The following is a 16,896-nucleotide window of genomic DNA, read 5'->3' as shown; positions in this document are numbered from 1 at the left end:
AGATCCAATCACACGATCGCGAAATAGTCCGTACCAAACGTTAATTTTTGGACTATTTATCAGGGTATGGTCTCATCAAATATGTTTTGAGCTAGTAATCTTGTTTAATACTTCATTAGAAATACACTAATGTATGCGAGTAATTGATTAAATTATCACTGTACGACACCTGCACTTTTGAATTTTAATAGACTCCGTATTAGGTATGTTGGTACGGTTTGTATACGCGATTGTTTTATTGTACGAAATTTTACAATGCAAAGTAGTTCTACGTCATTTACATACTTTATGGCAATAAGTTTAAATAATGATAATAGGTTCATTAATATGGAAATGTTGTTTACGAATTTTATACTCGAATTTAATTTCTTTATTTCGTACACAAACCTTGAAGGTCCCTTAGTTTCTCGTTATGATCTCGAACCCTTTACTGCATTACTGATGGAGCGTCATTAAGGTTTACGTCACTGTTTATGTACAAATGATTCGATTTGAGACTATCCTTTACATAGTACTGTTGTTATTATAATAATAATAATAATAAATAAAACAAAGATTCTACATGTTTTATTTTTATTTAGTTTTAATGATACAAGAAGCCGTACAGTAATGTTTTTTTTAGGATTTCTATAAAGGTATTTGGTTTATGTTATTATGTGGCTTTACACGACACGCACGCTATCTAAACTTTATTTTCAGTCAACATTTTGCTTAAGGCTTCTTTTGAAAGGTTTCATACTTTCATAACAAAACATAACATTTGAATAAATCGTATTTTATAATAAAGTTATACTGTTATTTATAATATATTGCGTAAACATGACGCTTTTAATGTAGTATAAAGTAATTATAGATTAAAATGAAACCTTACGGCTATTTAAATAACGTAGCTTCTTTCACGGTATTATGTCTTTTATTTTATGTCGTGGTTTCAATTTGATAGATATTAACCTATTGACATATATATATATATTAAAATTTTATTTTTTATTTAATTTCATGTCTGAGAGAAGAACAGGTGGTAGCACTGTTTTAACTTTGATAGTCTACGTTCAGTTTACCATTTGGAAAAGACATTTATTACCGCAGTTAACGGCAGACCTACCAACTCAACATGACGAATTTATTACTTGGTCGTGTCTAATACTACAGAGAGGATGTTTATTGCTTTGAAGCTTTATATACTGTGCTCTACGTACATTTTCTTCCTTGTTTTTTTCTTTCCGTTTTATTTGGAAATCTTTTTTCAAATATTTTATTTTTAATGAAATTTTGCAGTTTGTTCTGCTTAAAAATTATTGCATGATAATCTTCTTGGTTCTGGACTCAAATAATTATAGTAACTCGTTTAAGGTTGATGCAACTGGAAATTTAATTTATTTTAACAAATAAAACTGGTTTCAAAAAAAAAATTTTTTTCTTTAATTTTTACAAATTAATACTTTATTATACTCCGACTTCAAAAGGGTTGAAGGTGTTTTGGCAGAAATAAAATTTTATATCTTTTCCTTGGAAACTTTAAAAAAAGATTTTTCTTAACAAAAATTTAAGGTTTTGTTTTTATCAAGATCACCAAGTACGAAACGTTTTTATTTATATTCACCTCTCTCCATAACAATGGCTTTATTTTTACTTGTTTGTATGAAGTAAAGGAAGTATTGTGATCGTGAAAAATTTCAGGTTTCAGCGGAAATATCCATTTTGACCATCCCTGAATCCATTTTCACTAGTTTCGGCGTGACATCTGTACGTATATATCTCGCATAACTCAAAAACCGTTAGTCGTAGGATGTTGAAATTTTGGAATTAGGACTGTTGTAATATCTAGTTGTGCGCTTCTTGTTTTTATTGCAATTAACTCGACCAAAAGTGTCCAAAAAAGCCCAAAATCCAGAAAAAATTTGGATTTCGTGGTACTTATTTTCATTGGTTCCAGAGTTGTAGCCAAATAAAATTTTAATTATTGAAATATTTGGATCTTACAAGGGGAAGGCACATCGGTTTGAATCCCACTTCATCTCCTTTTTTCTAACTTTTTTTTAAAATTTAAATATATTGATTTATTAATCAAGTTAACCTCTGATTGTAAAACGAATTTTACAATAAATAATTATTCAATAATAACAATAAAAAAATATATATATAAAATATTAGAAGCTATTAATAAAATAAAATTTAATGTAGTTTTCATTTTAAAAAAATGTGTATATATAATTTAATAGGTGTACAAGGAAGTCATGTGATGCCCACAGTCACCCTCAGTATCTTGAGATTTCACCTAATGAAGGTCATATTTTTCTTATGCACATTTGTTAACAATTAAAAAATAGCAACATTTGCAGAAAAATATTTTTGCAGAATCGCATCCCCACCCAAAAAAATGCTGTTGTAGTCGTCTGCTTCGTTGTGACGTCACAGGTGAGCGGTAGAATTAAATAAATGAATAATATTTAAAGTGTAAAAAAAGTAACCCGGCTGGTTGGTTCTCGAACTCGATCGCCCGGTTGACTCGGTAGCTGGTGCGTTAAGCTTCGTGGCTACACCAGTCTGCCGATAGTACAACCAAAATTTGTTGTATGCAAATTGTAAAATTACATTAGTTAATGCTGACCGTCGCCGCTAGTACCGCCACTCTTGCGCGAATTAATGACGGTATGCGCGCGAGTTTTAGTTAGTATCATTGAATTAAATAAACGAAAAAATATTATATTTAAATGTTTGGAATTAAGTGTTACTTGTTGAATGTGTAAGCCTTTCATCAGAAGTAAGACTTTTTACCAGAAGGAAAAGTCCTAACTATGTTGTCAGCTTTTTTGATAGTTTCTTAAGTATGAGGATCGCTGATAAATTTTGCACACTAGCGTGCTACACGGAGAGTAAAGGTACTGTCGAGTTGGGCGTGGCGGCAAATGATAGCTGATAGCGGCAAATGATCCCCTCTAACAAACCTGCGATAATTCGTTGAAATCCATTTACCGATTTGCTTTCAGTAGCAGTTAAAATGGAATCGACTACTGGCCAATATGTCAACACGGTTAAAGCAGCGCGCAGTGATCGAATTTTTAACAGCAGAAAATGTAAATCCTACGAATATTTTTCATCGTAAATCCTACGAATATTTTCGTTTAAAAACGGTTTACAGTAGTGAAACTGCAGACAGGATTACTGTGAATAGGTGAGCGTTGAAATTTCGCCAATATGAAGCTGGTAAAGCGATAATTGAGGAGGCACCTCGTAGCGGTTTTTTTTTTTTTCAATTTATACCACAGTTAAAGGTTATTTTGTTAAAAATTAATTTTACCCGAATGCTTCCCCTTTGGTGTGGAAGCCCCAAAAATGGAAAAAAAAATTAATTTTTTTTCTTAATTAAAATTTTTAATTCTCGAAACATATTTTGTTAAACAACAATATAATTAAAATAATTTAATATCCTCCCCTGACGAGGTTGGTCCCAAATTTTAAAATCATAATATTAGAAATAGATATTTTAATGTAGAAATATGAAGAAAAAAATTCATAACTTTGTTTCTGTTTTTTATTTATTTATTTATTTTTTTTCAATAAAAAAGAATTATTTTATGATAAAGGTATAAGTAGAACTTTTAATGATGGAATAATTTTTTTCAAAAATGAATTTCCGGCTTTTATGTTTAGAAATATATTAATTTGAATAACAAATTTTTAAAATAGCTTCGTTTATGCTAATTGAATACTAAATTATTATGTAATTTATAATACAATACCTTCCCAGTGGGATTTTAGTAGTAATAAATGTAATAATATTTTCTTCCAACAATTCCATTGCTGATTATTACGTTTTTTATAACATGTTTCTCTGGTGTAAAATATCAGAGAGCACCTTCTGTATTCTCCATACTTCCTTCCACCAGCGGGTGGAATGTCATTAAAGTAACGACTTTAATGACATACCAAATAATTTTGAAAAATTTATTATAGAGGTATTTTTCATTTTTTATTTGTAATTTTCTTAAACTATTTCTTCATTTTTGTTATTTTATTGTTTATTAATCTCATGTAAATTTGTATACAATATACATACACTCGTAATTCGTACGACAATAAATCAGCGCTGATTATTCGATGATTAATTATCCAAATTACCTATTTTGCTGGAACAACTAAAAATAATACTAATAACTTTATTATAACTAGAGACCGGATTATATGCATTTGCATATTTACATATGCATTTTCATATGAAGTCCATTCCAACCGGTTATCGCATATTTTCTTTAAAATCTAGTGATGATGTATATTTTCGCTATATTTACAATATTTTTCGGTAGGGTACATTGTTAATAAATGAAATCCTACGTTGCAGCTGGCCAAACCTATTAGCCGCACAGCTCTTAGGGCGTACTTAGCCGCTGCGCGTTTTTGTTTTCGTAGGATAATATTATTATGAGGCTAAGTAAAACACGCGAGATAAAAATGGACGATACCGTTCTGCGTCGCGTACGCCTACTGCAACACTCCTGCCACTAGGCAATTAAATTACGCATTTTATTGTTGACGCGCTCATTGCATCAGTTTAGGTTTTCATTTATTTGTGCAAAGTTTAATATGTATCATACCTGCCGAAAAAAAGTGTATCTTCGTGGATAGCTGACTATCCTGAAACATTTACTTACGACGGAAATGTTTTATATTGTCGAGTTTGCAAGACAATTCTTTATATAGCAGGATTGCAAAGGAAATGCCAACGACAACGTATAACAGCATTTGGATTTATATGAAGCATTGCTTACAAGTAATATTACTCTTCACAAACTTACAAATCCTACCTTCAAAGATTTTCTATGAAAATATTGCTTGAATCAGAATATACCAGATGAAACAATATTGGATAGATTACATACCAGCAATTTACCTACATGTTCTGGAAGAAATACTCAATGAACTCAAGGATAGCATTAATTGGATTTCAGCTGAGGAAAGTAGTGACAGTTGTGGCCGTTACATTGCGAATTTAATTAACGGTGCATTAAAACTAAGAGCCTTCCTCTTCCTGTTTGGTAGCCTTTAAAGACCTTGAAATACAAATCATTCTACGATCGCTAGATTTATGAATGAAGGTATTAAAAAAGTATTTCCTGAATCTTCTGCAGATGAAACAGTGTTTATATTTCTCTCAGATTCTGTTCCCTATATGATCAAGGCAGCCAAAGCCCTCCAAGTATTTTATCCCAATTTGATTCATCTGACGTTCTTTGCTCACGGAGTACATCGGTTCGCTCAAGAAGTACGATCCACGTTTGGGAATGAAAATAAACTGATTTCATCAACAAAGAAAGTTTTTCTAAAGACACCTTCTCCCAATAAGGCCTATAAAGAAAAACTGCCAAATGTGGCTTTACTTTCCGAACCAGTAGTAATTCGATGGGGAACGTGGATTGAAGCTGTACTGTTTTACAATCAACATTTTGAGGCCATCAGAGATGTAGTAAACGAGTTCGATAGTGCAGAGGCTATGGCAGTTTGTCAGTCCAAGGTAGTTTTTAAAGATTCTCGTATAAAAACTAACATAGCAATGATTAGCACTCATTTTTCCCATATATCTGCGAGTATTAAAAAGCTTGAAACTCAAGGTTGGGCGTTGACTGAATCTATTCAGTCGATGAATAAAATCCGTCAAATGAAGTATTCCCGCATTGCTAGAGGTATTCCCGTGTAAACTTTAAGAAGGATTTGAAAATATTTTGAACGGTAACTTTGGACCTTTGTATCAAATAGGTAGTTTTATTAATTGGACGGATGAACTTTTGCCAGAAACAATAAATGCTAACACAGCATCCAAATTCAAATACTGCCCAGTTACCGCAGTGGATGTGGAACGATCCTTTTCTGCTTATAAAAATATTTTGAGTGATCGAAGACACAATTTTACCACCGATAATTTTGAAACGGTACCTGATTGTTTAAGATTACAAAAGTAACAAAATGTTAAATAATTGCTAATTATCGAATTTATCGTATGTTATTCAATTACTTACTAATTGTATGCTGATTTTGAAATAAAAGAACTAAAAATTACTATTTTTTTTTTAGTATTTAAAGTTGCATATTTCAGGCTTTTTATGTTGCATATAATCCGGTCTCAAATTATAACATAACATATACAGACGTAATCTATGAAAAATAATTCTACAATAACGAATGATAAGAGAAGATACATGAATTTAATGTTACATTAAACTCATTTAACGGCGTAAACAAATTATTTCCTTTTTTATGTCTAATTTAAAAAAAAAAATAGAAATAAAGTCTTTTTTGAGAAATATTTTAAGTACGTTTTAATAATTATGAAATAAAATTTTAAGAAAAAAAATTTACCTTAATTATTTATATATATATATATCTCACAATAAACAAATTGTTACGGATGTAGGATGTAGAGGGTATACTGAAATGAAACGACTAGCACTAGATAGGGAATCTTGGAGAGCTGCATCAAACCAGTCAAATGACTGAAGACAAAAAAAAATATCAGAATAGTCGTTTGTGTATATCAATCGATATTATTTTAAAAGTCAAGAACTACTTACCCGATATAGATTATACTCTTTTCAATCTTTACTGAACTTTCAATTTGATTTTAGTTGTAAATTTAATCAGACAATTTTAGCAAAAGTTGATCATTAAAGCTTAAAACAGACAACATCTTAATAATTTTATTTTAAATTTCATTTATCAGAATCAGGTAAAATGGTTTCCAGTTATCAGCCATTAAACAGAAAATATTAAACATAAAAACCCCTTTTAAAATGAGGAATTTTATGCAGGTCAGGAGCTACACATTTCTGATTGCGTTATACGAGGGTTATTTTTTTTCAAGATCCGATCGGTCGCGAAATAAAAACCCGCATAAAAATCGGATGAACCTTTGCGCATATGTGTTGCACAGCGTCTCTAGTATGGCCTTCAATCACGCCGCATCACTTCGTTTAGTTCTGAACACGCAGCTAGCACGTAAACATATTTACAACAATAGCATTTCCCGCCAAGTGTGAAGTGCGTGCGGTAATTCGATTTCTTCAGGCTGAGGGGAGTAATGAGGCTGAAATTCATCGACGAATAAGTAATGTGTACGGTGAAACTTCAATGAGTGACAGCAAAGTGCGACAATGGTGCAGGAACTTTAAAGCAGGACGTATAGAGGTTCATGATGCAGGCGGTCAGGGAAGGAAGCGAGTGGATGAGGCAATTCGAGAAAATCGTCGGTTCACAATTTATGTATCGAGTGATTCGTTTCCTGAAATTTTAAGGTCAGCTCTCTACACCGTTGTGAGTGAGAGACTTCAGTACCGCAAACTGTGTGCGAGATGGGTTCCCAAGATGCTGTCCGTTCATCACAAAACAATGAGAATGGACGCCTCCCTAACGTTTCTCCAACGCTACCACAATGAAGGAGAAGATTTTTTGAACAAAATTGTTACAGGGGACGAGACATGGATCCATTTCGAAACTGAAGAAACAAAAGAACAATCCAAACAGCGGATGCATCCTCATTCTCCCAGTAAACCGAAGAAGTTCAAGCGAACCTTCTCCAACAGAAAGTGTATGGCTACTGTGTTCTAGGACCGGAATGGAGTTCACTTGGTGGAATTCATGGAACGTGGCACAACCATCACTTCAGCCTCATACTGCGTGACTCTTCAACGTCTACGAAGGGCAATTCAGAATAAGCGGAGAGGAATGTTGTCATCAGGCATTGTCTTTTTCCATAACAATGCTCGGCCGCGCACTTCAGTTGTAACAAAGAAGCTCCTGCAGCGTTTTCGTTGGGAAGTGTTTGATCACCCACCAAACAGCCCGGACTTGGCTCCATCCGATTTTCACCTATTTGCTCACATGAAACGCTGGCTAGGAGAACAACATTTTGGCACAAACATCGAGCTGCAGATCAGCGTAGAAACATGGCTGAAAACACAGGCGGCTCCGTTCTATGACGAGGATATTGGAAAGTTGGTATCACGCTACGACAAATGTCTAAATCGGAGTGGCGAATATGTAGAGAAATAGCGTAACTATATAAGTAATTATTACAAATAGAAAGTTTTTTTATTTTCACTGGTTTTAATTTCGTGACCGATCGGACCTTGAAAAAAATAACCCTCGTATATTCTGTTCATAAATCGTTCAACTAGATTCGTATTGGAGGAGAAACTAAAAATTATATATCGTAACGTAAAGGCAGATTAACTGTACATGTGGTATGATTCTCGCTTAGGTCCTTTGTACCCAGTCTGTAATGACGTAACTGGTGATGTGAACCATTGGCAGATCATATCTGTCCTAATCCTGATATTATGGACACAAGTTAATGTATAGATACGGTAGAATGTAGGGTATTTTTTTTTTGTAAAAATAATTAGCGTAGAGAAGTCGGAATACTCCCTCCTTAGATGTATATTTGATTATCCTGAAGAACTGTTGAAAATAATTGGTTGATTAATGGTTTTTTTTAACAATATTGTTTGGTTACTTGCAAGATTTGTTATATATAAATAAATAAATATAATGAAAATTTCACAATTAAAACGGATATTATAAATTGTTTGCATTTAATATCTTTAATTCAAATTATGTTTAATCATTTAATTTAACTCAAAATTGTTCATGTAAATTATTTCATAAGGAGATTTATTTATAGTCAACGAGATTTTAGCTATTTGGATATTCTAAGTTTTGGAAGGAATTATATATATGTATTTTCTATTACCTATATTATATGTGTGTGTTTGTATACCGGAATATATTTTACTGTTAAGAGAGTTCTATAATCCTATGGGATAAATTAACTACTAGAATGCTCTCAAATGGCTCTTTAGAGGTACCGCTAAGTGGTACATAATACAACGGATGTCTCTTGTTCTGTTAATATCTCAAGATAGTGTTACACATATTACTTACGTACGTACACATACACATATGCATGCGCACGCGCGCGCCATCTTTCGTTATGTACGTTCTATTAATAAAAATCTTACAGTTAAATTTTTCTAAATGGATTATTAAAAACCAGCTATTTAATTTTATTTCATCAGTTCTTACGTAGGCGTTAACTGTTAAATATGTTTTGAGTTTTTACCCGTAGTCTTTATTTCAGTTCTCTCTTATGATGTAATTACCATAAACTCATCCTTGCCCCAGATACTTACCATTAGCGCGCGCGCGCACACACACACACACACATACATATATATATTATTTTTTTCTTTCTTTTTATATATATATATATATATAAAGAAAAAGACAGAATCGAAGGCGTTGACAGAAGAGAAGCGGTGACGTTTTCTCCAAAATCTTTAAAATAGGGTTTTTTGATATCTTCCGTGCCTTCAATTCTCTATAAATAAAATGTCGGTAGTTTTTTTTCTTGTCTTCAGTCATTTGACTGGTTTAATGCAGCTCTCCAAGATTCCCTATCTAGAACTACTCGTTTCATTTCAGTACACCCCCTATATCCTACATCCTAAAAAATTGTTTTCCATATTCTAAACGTTGCCTGCCTGCACAATATTTTCCTTCTACCTGTCCCTCCAATATTAAAGCGACTATTCCAGGATGCCCTAATATGAGGCCTATAAGTCTGTCTCTTCTTTTAACTATGATTTTCCAAACGCTTCTTTCTTCGTCAATTTACCGCAACACCTTTTCGTTTGTCACTTATTCACCCATCTGATTTTTAACATTCTCCTGTAGCACCACATTTCAAAGTCTTCTAATCTTTTCTTCTCGGGTACTCTGATCATCCAACTTTCACTTCCATATAAAGCTACGCTCCAAACATATACTTTCAAAAATCTTTTCCTGACGTTTAAATTAATTTTTGATGTAAACAAATTAAATTTCTGACTGAAGGCTCGTTTCGCCTGTACTATTCGGCGTTTTATAACGCTTCTGCTTCGTCCAACTTTAGTAATTCTACTTCCCAGATAACAAAATTCTTCTACCTCCATAATCTTTTTTCTTTTTACATTCAGTGGTCCATCTTCGTTATTTCATTACTTTCTTTTTGTTCTTGGTTATTTTCATGCGGTAGTTCTTACCTAGGACTTCATCCATGCCGTTCATTGTTTCTTCTAAATCTTTTTTACTTTCAGCTAGGATTATTATATCATCAGCAAATCGTAGCATCTTTTCACCTTGTACTGTTACTCCGGATCTAAATTGTTCTTTAATATCATTAACTGGTAGTTCTATGTAAAGATTAAAATGTCACGGGGATAGGAAACATTCTTGTCGGACTCCCTTTTTTACGGCTGCTTTCTTATATTCTTCAATTATTACTGTTGCTGTTTGGTTCCTGCAAATGTTAGTAATTTTCTTTTATCACTGTATTTGAACCCTTTTTTTCTTTTTCCTGTTTAGCCTCCGGTAATTACCGTTCAGATAATACTTCAGAGGATGATATGTATTAGTGTAAATGAAGTGTAGTCTTATACATTCACAGGTCGACCATTCCTAAGATGTGTGGTTAATTAAAACCCAACCACCAAAGAACACCACTATCCACGATCTAGTATTCAAATCTGTGTAAAAATAACTGACTTTACTAGGACTTGAACGCTGGAATTCTCGACCCCCAAATCAGCTGATTTGGGAGACACGTTCACCACTAGACCAACCCGGTGGGTTATATTTGAACCCTAATTTTTTTTAAATGCTGAACATTTTATTTCACTCTACGTTATCGAATGCCTTTTCTAGGTCTACAAATGCCAAGAATTTTATAACAATTTTTTTATTATTTTTTCCTTATCATATGGAACGCTTAAACATTGCTTATTACCTATTATTGTAAATCTATTGTGTATTACATATATATATTTTAAACAAAATTCTACATTAATAACGAGAAATGTAGTGTTTTACCTTTTTTGATATCAGTGTAATTTTGTTAAATTTTTGAACGGAAGAAATGATATCTGCGAGGCTCTTACCGTACGGTTTATAATTTCATTGTAATTTTTTTTGGATAACATTTGCTTATGCAGGTTCATACTTTTGTGATAAGTTTTCCTCATAATTTTGCATAAAATTATTCCTATGATTTGTTGTAATACAAAGCAATTCACTCCTTTGAGTATGTATATCTGTAATAGGATCGATGAAATTCTTTCAATGATTGACATTTTAGTATTGAATCATGGGGATATTTCGTATTTCCATGTACATTCTCAATTTGAAGAACTAACGGTTTTGCTGGGGCTGTAATCGCTTGTGTGTTTCCACAGATCAGTCCACAAAGCATAACAAGAAACACCCACTCATTTCTTTGCAAACACCACCCCCTGATAGGATAAATCCGTCCTACATAATTTTTTTGCTTATAGAAGCAATAATGTCTATTGTACATCCCAGGCCCACCGATCCTGACCAGGTCAATCATGAAGGAATTAGCCCGAACCTTCGGTAGATGAACACATCCAATCTGTGATTATTTCAGTTCTCATGTCGAGTTAACCGACGCAGAATTTGGTCATTCCTTATACCAGCAAATAATAAGTAATACAATCTTATTGATTGGTTACTTAGAATTCTCCAGCCACGTTCTCTTACGTAGACCGATTTCCGTTCTGCACGTTTTTCTATTGCATCGGTCTATTGCATTCCTATATCGGTCGCTGCACTTAACGAGCTTTGATGGCCGTTAGGACACATCCTTACTCAATGTAGAATTGTGAATTGCTGAAAGTACCCTACTGCATTCTTTTTCATATTGACTTTCTCCGTAAGTTCTAACATGGGTATTGTATCTCTACACCTCTGCAAAAACTAAACGCGGAATAAAGCGAAGTTATGTATATTAGTAAATACAGGGTTATCATAAAAGAATGATGCGGTTTCAGTAATTCATAGGAAGATTGTAGGGAAATTTCTAGGTGTTTTATTGGTATCACTGAAAGCCTCCAACCCAAAAGTTTGTTTATCAGCAGCTGTAACCACAACGTCAGTTCTTGGATTGTTGTTGCGGTGAGTATAGTGAGTTACTATGTTCTCGGATAAAGACAAAGCAAAGTGTGTTTTATTGATACCTGAATTAAAATCCGTCATTTTAGTTTAACGTGTGTTTCGACGTGAATTCGGAAGAGATCCACCACACAAAAATAATATAACACGTTGGTTCAAAGAATTCCAAGAAACCGGATCGGTTAAGAAACAGAAATCAACCGGCAGACCAATTGTACCAGACGAAACGGTTGAACTAATTAGACAATCGGCAAATAGAAGTCCTGGGAAGTCCATCCGCCTTCGAATCGTCGAATTAGGTATTCCAAAATCAACAGTCCACAAAGTTTTACATAAAAAAATGGAATTACACGCTTATGAAATCCAGATACTGCAGGAATTGAAACCCGATGATGGTGTAAAACGTTACAATTTCGCTGTTGAAATGTTGGACAGAATAAGTGAAAACGAATCATTTTTAGATGATAATTTTTACAGACGAAGCTACATTCCATGTGAATGGATGCGTTAACAGACACAATTCACGAATATGGGGCTCTGAAAACCCACACGCAATTATTGAGAAACAACGCGATTCGCCTAAAGTTAATGTTTGGTGTGGTCTGATGAAAAATCGTATAATAGGACCTTTCTTCTTTGCTGAAAAAACAATTAATGGAGTCGTGTATCTTGACATGTTAACCGATTATTGCTTTCCTCAGCCGGATGAACTCGAAAACATTCATCAACTTCATTTCCAACAAAATGGTGCGTGCTCCCCCGCACTTCAATGCATCGGTCACGGACGCTTTGAACGAAAAATTTGGAGATCGATGGATAGGCCGACAAGGACCCATACTTTGGCCTCCAAGGAGTCCAGGCCTGACACCTTGCGATTTTTTTCTTGTGGGGGTACATCAAAAGCGTTGTTTATACACAAAAAATTCGCGACCTAAACCACTTAAAAAAAAGGATTAATGAAGCAATGAAACCATTAACGAGGAATGTTATCTAATGTTTGGAGGAGAGAAGTTGAGTATCGTTTGGACATTTGTCGAGCGACTAAGTGCGCACATATTGAAATTTATTAATTATGTAAAAAAATGTTTGAGACGGCAAATTTGAAAAATAAAAAAACATAAACTGTAAATAATTCTGTTTTAATTTAAACCATGTTCAAAACCGCACCATTCTTTTATGATAACTCTGTGTAAAAAAAAGAATCAGAAACTATGAAAAAAAATTGCATTTTATACGAAGAGTAACATTTTTAACATCCTCGAAAAAAAATTTGTTTGAATAATATTGCATTCATATTAATACGATCATAACAATGATAAAATAAAAAGTTGTGACGTCAATTAAATACACATCTTTATTAGAAGTGGCAACGTTGTATACCATACAAATTCGTTTATAAAGGAGACGGAATGTAGAAAGTATTTTCGTAGAAGTTACATGTGTTGTGTCTACGAAAAGGAATTTATAGCGTAGTTCTTTTTATTTACTACGACATCGATCGAAGTCGAAAAAGGTAAATATAAAATGAAATAGATTAATTTAAATAATTAATTAATAATAATGAAAAATGAATAGTGTTCTATGTACGTAGTACTTGTTTTAACAAAAATTAAAGTATCATTTATATAAAAGATTCTGTGAATTTCGGGGATGTATATCATAATGCCGAAATAATCATCAGAATGATAATGAAATATTTACTGTTGTTACGTTGATGATAGTGATATAAATGTGTTATCAAACAGGCAGTCATATCATACGATAAGGTAGTTGTGTAATGTTCAGTATGCAATAATTCTTGAAACAGGAAACAACCTCTCCATCATAGGATTCAGCACCAGGATTTGTATCTTGCATGCATGTTCCTATCCGCAATTTATACACTTAACACACAATTTTCCGATTATTGATTGTATTGTGCCGTATACAAAATCAATTTCAGTTTGTGGTTTTGTTGAACTAAATTGAGTATTGAAGTATAATTTTTTTTTTTGTTTAACTTCCAGGACCACCGTTAGATATTGCTTAAAAGGATGAAATGAATGATTTGTAGCGTGTGTGAAAATGCTATGCCTGACCGGAATTTTAACCTGGGACCTCTGGATGAAAGGCCGAGACGCTACCATTTGCCCCACGGAGGCCGGCTTTTGAATTTGATTAATTCTTTTATTTGTAACGATAAATCCTTGGGTGAATTTAAGGAATTCATATTAATAATATTTATAAAATAACTTCTTACAACTAAAGAAAGATGAAATTGAAATATCTATTTAAAAAAATTGAAATCGATATAAAAATCTAATAAGTTTATATTACAGTTCAAGGATCAGGAATCCTAAGAAGTAACCGTACATATTTTCTCAAGTGGCTTTTTATTTTTATTTTTTTGTTGATTCATAAAATCGAAATGAACTTTTAACAATTAAATGGAACGATAGAATTTTGTCCATGCCCTCATAGATCCTTTTCATTTGGGTAGCTCGTAACTGGATCGGCAGTACTGCCAGGACTCCCGCCGCATATGCCGACACCGTTCATTACGCCGCCGCGATCCTTAAATTCATTCGTCTCTGCAACAACGATGTCATCATCTTCACATTCCTCTTGCTGTTTAGTGCCGAAAACCAGACAGGCACTGCATACAAGGTCGTATGTTACCGACTTTCAAATGCACAAGAGTCGCACAGTTTCATGGTTACATATTGTTAACGTTTATTTACAAAATGTTAAAATAAGGTTTATTTGATAAAAGTGTTAGGATTAGCTGTCATGTTAATGTCTTTTGTCAATTGGACTGAATTATATTTAACTACCTGTAAATAAATCCTGACGATTACTTTAAATTCTGTTTGTATGTAATCACTCTTTATTATTATTATTATTGGCATTGTTATGGTTGTGTTTACTATTGATATTTATTATTATTGTTTGCTGTGGTCATTATTATCTGATTATTATTGTCAGTTGTTTATTATTGTCGTTTATTATTTATATTACCATTGTTATTATTGATTTTTTTTTAAATTTATGTTCTTAAACTATTGTAAATTTATATAATTCTTAAACTATTTATATAATTGTAATTATATAAACATTTTCAATTGTCAATCTCTCAATATCCTGGTCGAGCCGTGACTATATATATGTATATATATATATATAATTTAGGGCTACTTAATTGGGTAGTTGAAAGATAAACTGTAAAAATTTTTAAGAAGAAATAAAGGTTAGATTACATGAAATAGATAAAAATTTATTATTAATATTTTCTGGTCAATAAATTGTGAATAATCGTAAGGAATGTTGGATCAATTATCAATCAATTTACTGATAATAATATTTTTTCGAATCATATGATTGGTTTATGCTATTATCAATTTTTTTTCTGTTCTATGCTAATCATTTTTAAGGCTCAATATCCTTTGCTCTGATGATCTTGTTGCAGTTTTTTCCAGATAAATTGTCTGGTGATTTTTTTTTAAACAAAGAAAATAAAATATTTACTTTAAATTACGTAGCGTATTTTGCATTTTTTCTTGCGATATTGCATTGTTAAAGAATTAGATAATTTTACACACTATTTCATAATAAATATTTGTATAATTCTCATATTTAAACTATTTTCACGCAATATTAAAAAAACAAAATGTTGGAAAATTTAGGTTACATATCAACTAATTCCTGAGGTCCTTGGCTCATGCTCAGTAGTTAGCAAACTGTTTTATTTTCGTCGTTTCAGTGTAATGTTTTAATTTTTTCATGTTGTAGATTTCTCGCCTTTTTTTTTTGCAGGCAGCCTTATTTCTTACGAGTAGTCCAATATTAAAAAAATAAAAAAATAAAAAAACATTTTTGCCGGTTAACTTTTCTTGGCCGAGTTAGATCAAATTGAATTATCAGGAGAAGTATGTAAATGGGAAGTGAAATTTTGGATGAAATTGACAAAAATGGGTTAAAGTGTTATAGGATGGTTATTGATGGTTGTTATTAATGGTTGTATTATGGAATCGGATACATAATGGAAAATGGAGCTTGGGTTGACCACCTCACTCTTTTTCTGTTTAGTCTCAGGAACCACCGTAAGGTATAACTTCAGAGGATGAATGAGGATGATAGTATGAATGTAAATGAGGTGTAGTCTTATACAGTCTCAGATCGACCATTTCTGAAATGTGTGGTTAATTGAAAACCCAACCACCAAAGATCAACCGGTATCCACGATCTAGTAAACAAATCCGTATTAATTATATATATATATATATATATATATATATATGAAATCATATTTTTAAATAAAAATATATTTAAAAATTATTTAATACTGCTAAGTGGTAGTACCTCGGCTTTTTATCCGGAAGTCCTGGGTTCGAATCCCGGTCAGGCTTGGCATTTTTCATTCGGTAAAAATTTCTGTTCTTAGGGTAAAATAATCAGTAAGGTATTACTTCAGAGGATGATATATATGAATATAAAAGAAGTTTAATCTTCTACAGTCTCATTTCGACCATTCCTAAGATGTGTGGTTACTTGAAACTCAACCACCAAAGAACACCGGTATCCACGATCTAGTATTCAAATCCGTATAAATGTAGCTGCCTTTATTAGGATAGATAGATGAACCTTAGAACTCTCGACTTCGAATTCAGCTGATTTGCGATAACGAGTTAACCACTAGACCAACCCGGTGGGGGAGGTAGATCATCTATCATGTCATAATGTAGTTAGCGAATAATAGACACGAGTAGTCTGGTAAAAAAAAAAATAGACGGGGATGTACGGCGTTTGGGAGTAGGTAAGCATCAGATATAGTTAAATCATATAAAAAATAAATGATAAAAAAATTATACAAATGTATTTTTAATCTAGAATTTATGAAGGCGATGCCGCCTTCAAGAAATT

The 16,896-nt window shown here is 32.7% G+C and overlaps 1 protein-coding gene across 4 annotated transcripts in view; it reads left to right on the top strand.

Moving 5' to 3' along the window:
* Positions 1-16,896, top strand: part of LOC142332235 (uncharacterized) — a 670,235-nt gene that overhangs the window by 601,576 nt on the left and 51,763 nt on the right. The window lies entirely within an intron of this gene.

The sequence above is a fragment of the Lycorma delicatula genome, chromosome 11, assembly GCF_047948215.1.
Source record: "Lycorma delicatula isolate Av1 chromosome 11, ASM4794821v1, whole genome shotgun sequence".
NCBI classification, from domain to species: Eukaryota; Metazoa; Arthropoda; class Insecta; order Hemiptera; family Fulgoridae; genus Lycorma; species Lycorma delicatula.
This window is presented reverse-complemented; position numbering and strand designations above follow the sequence as displayed.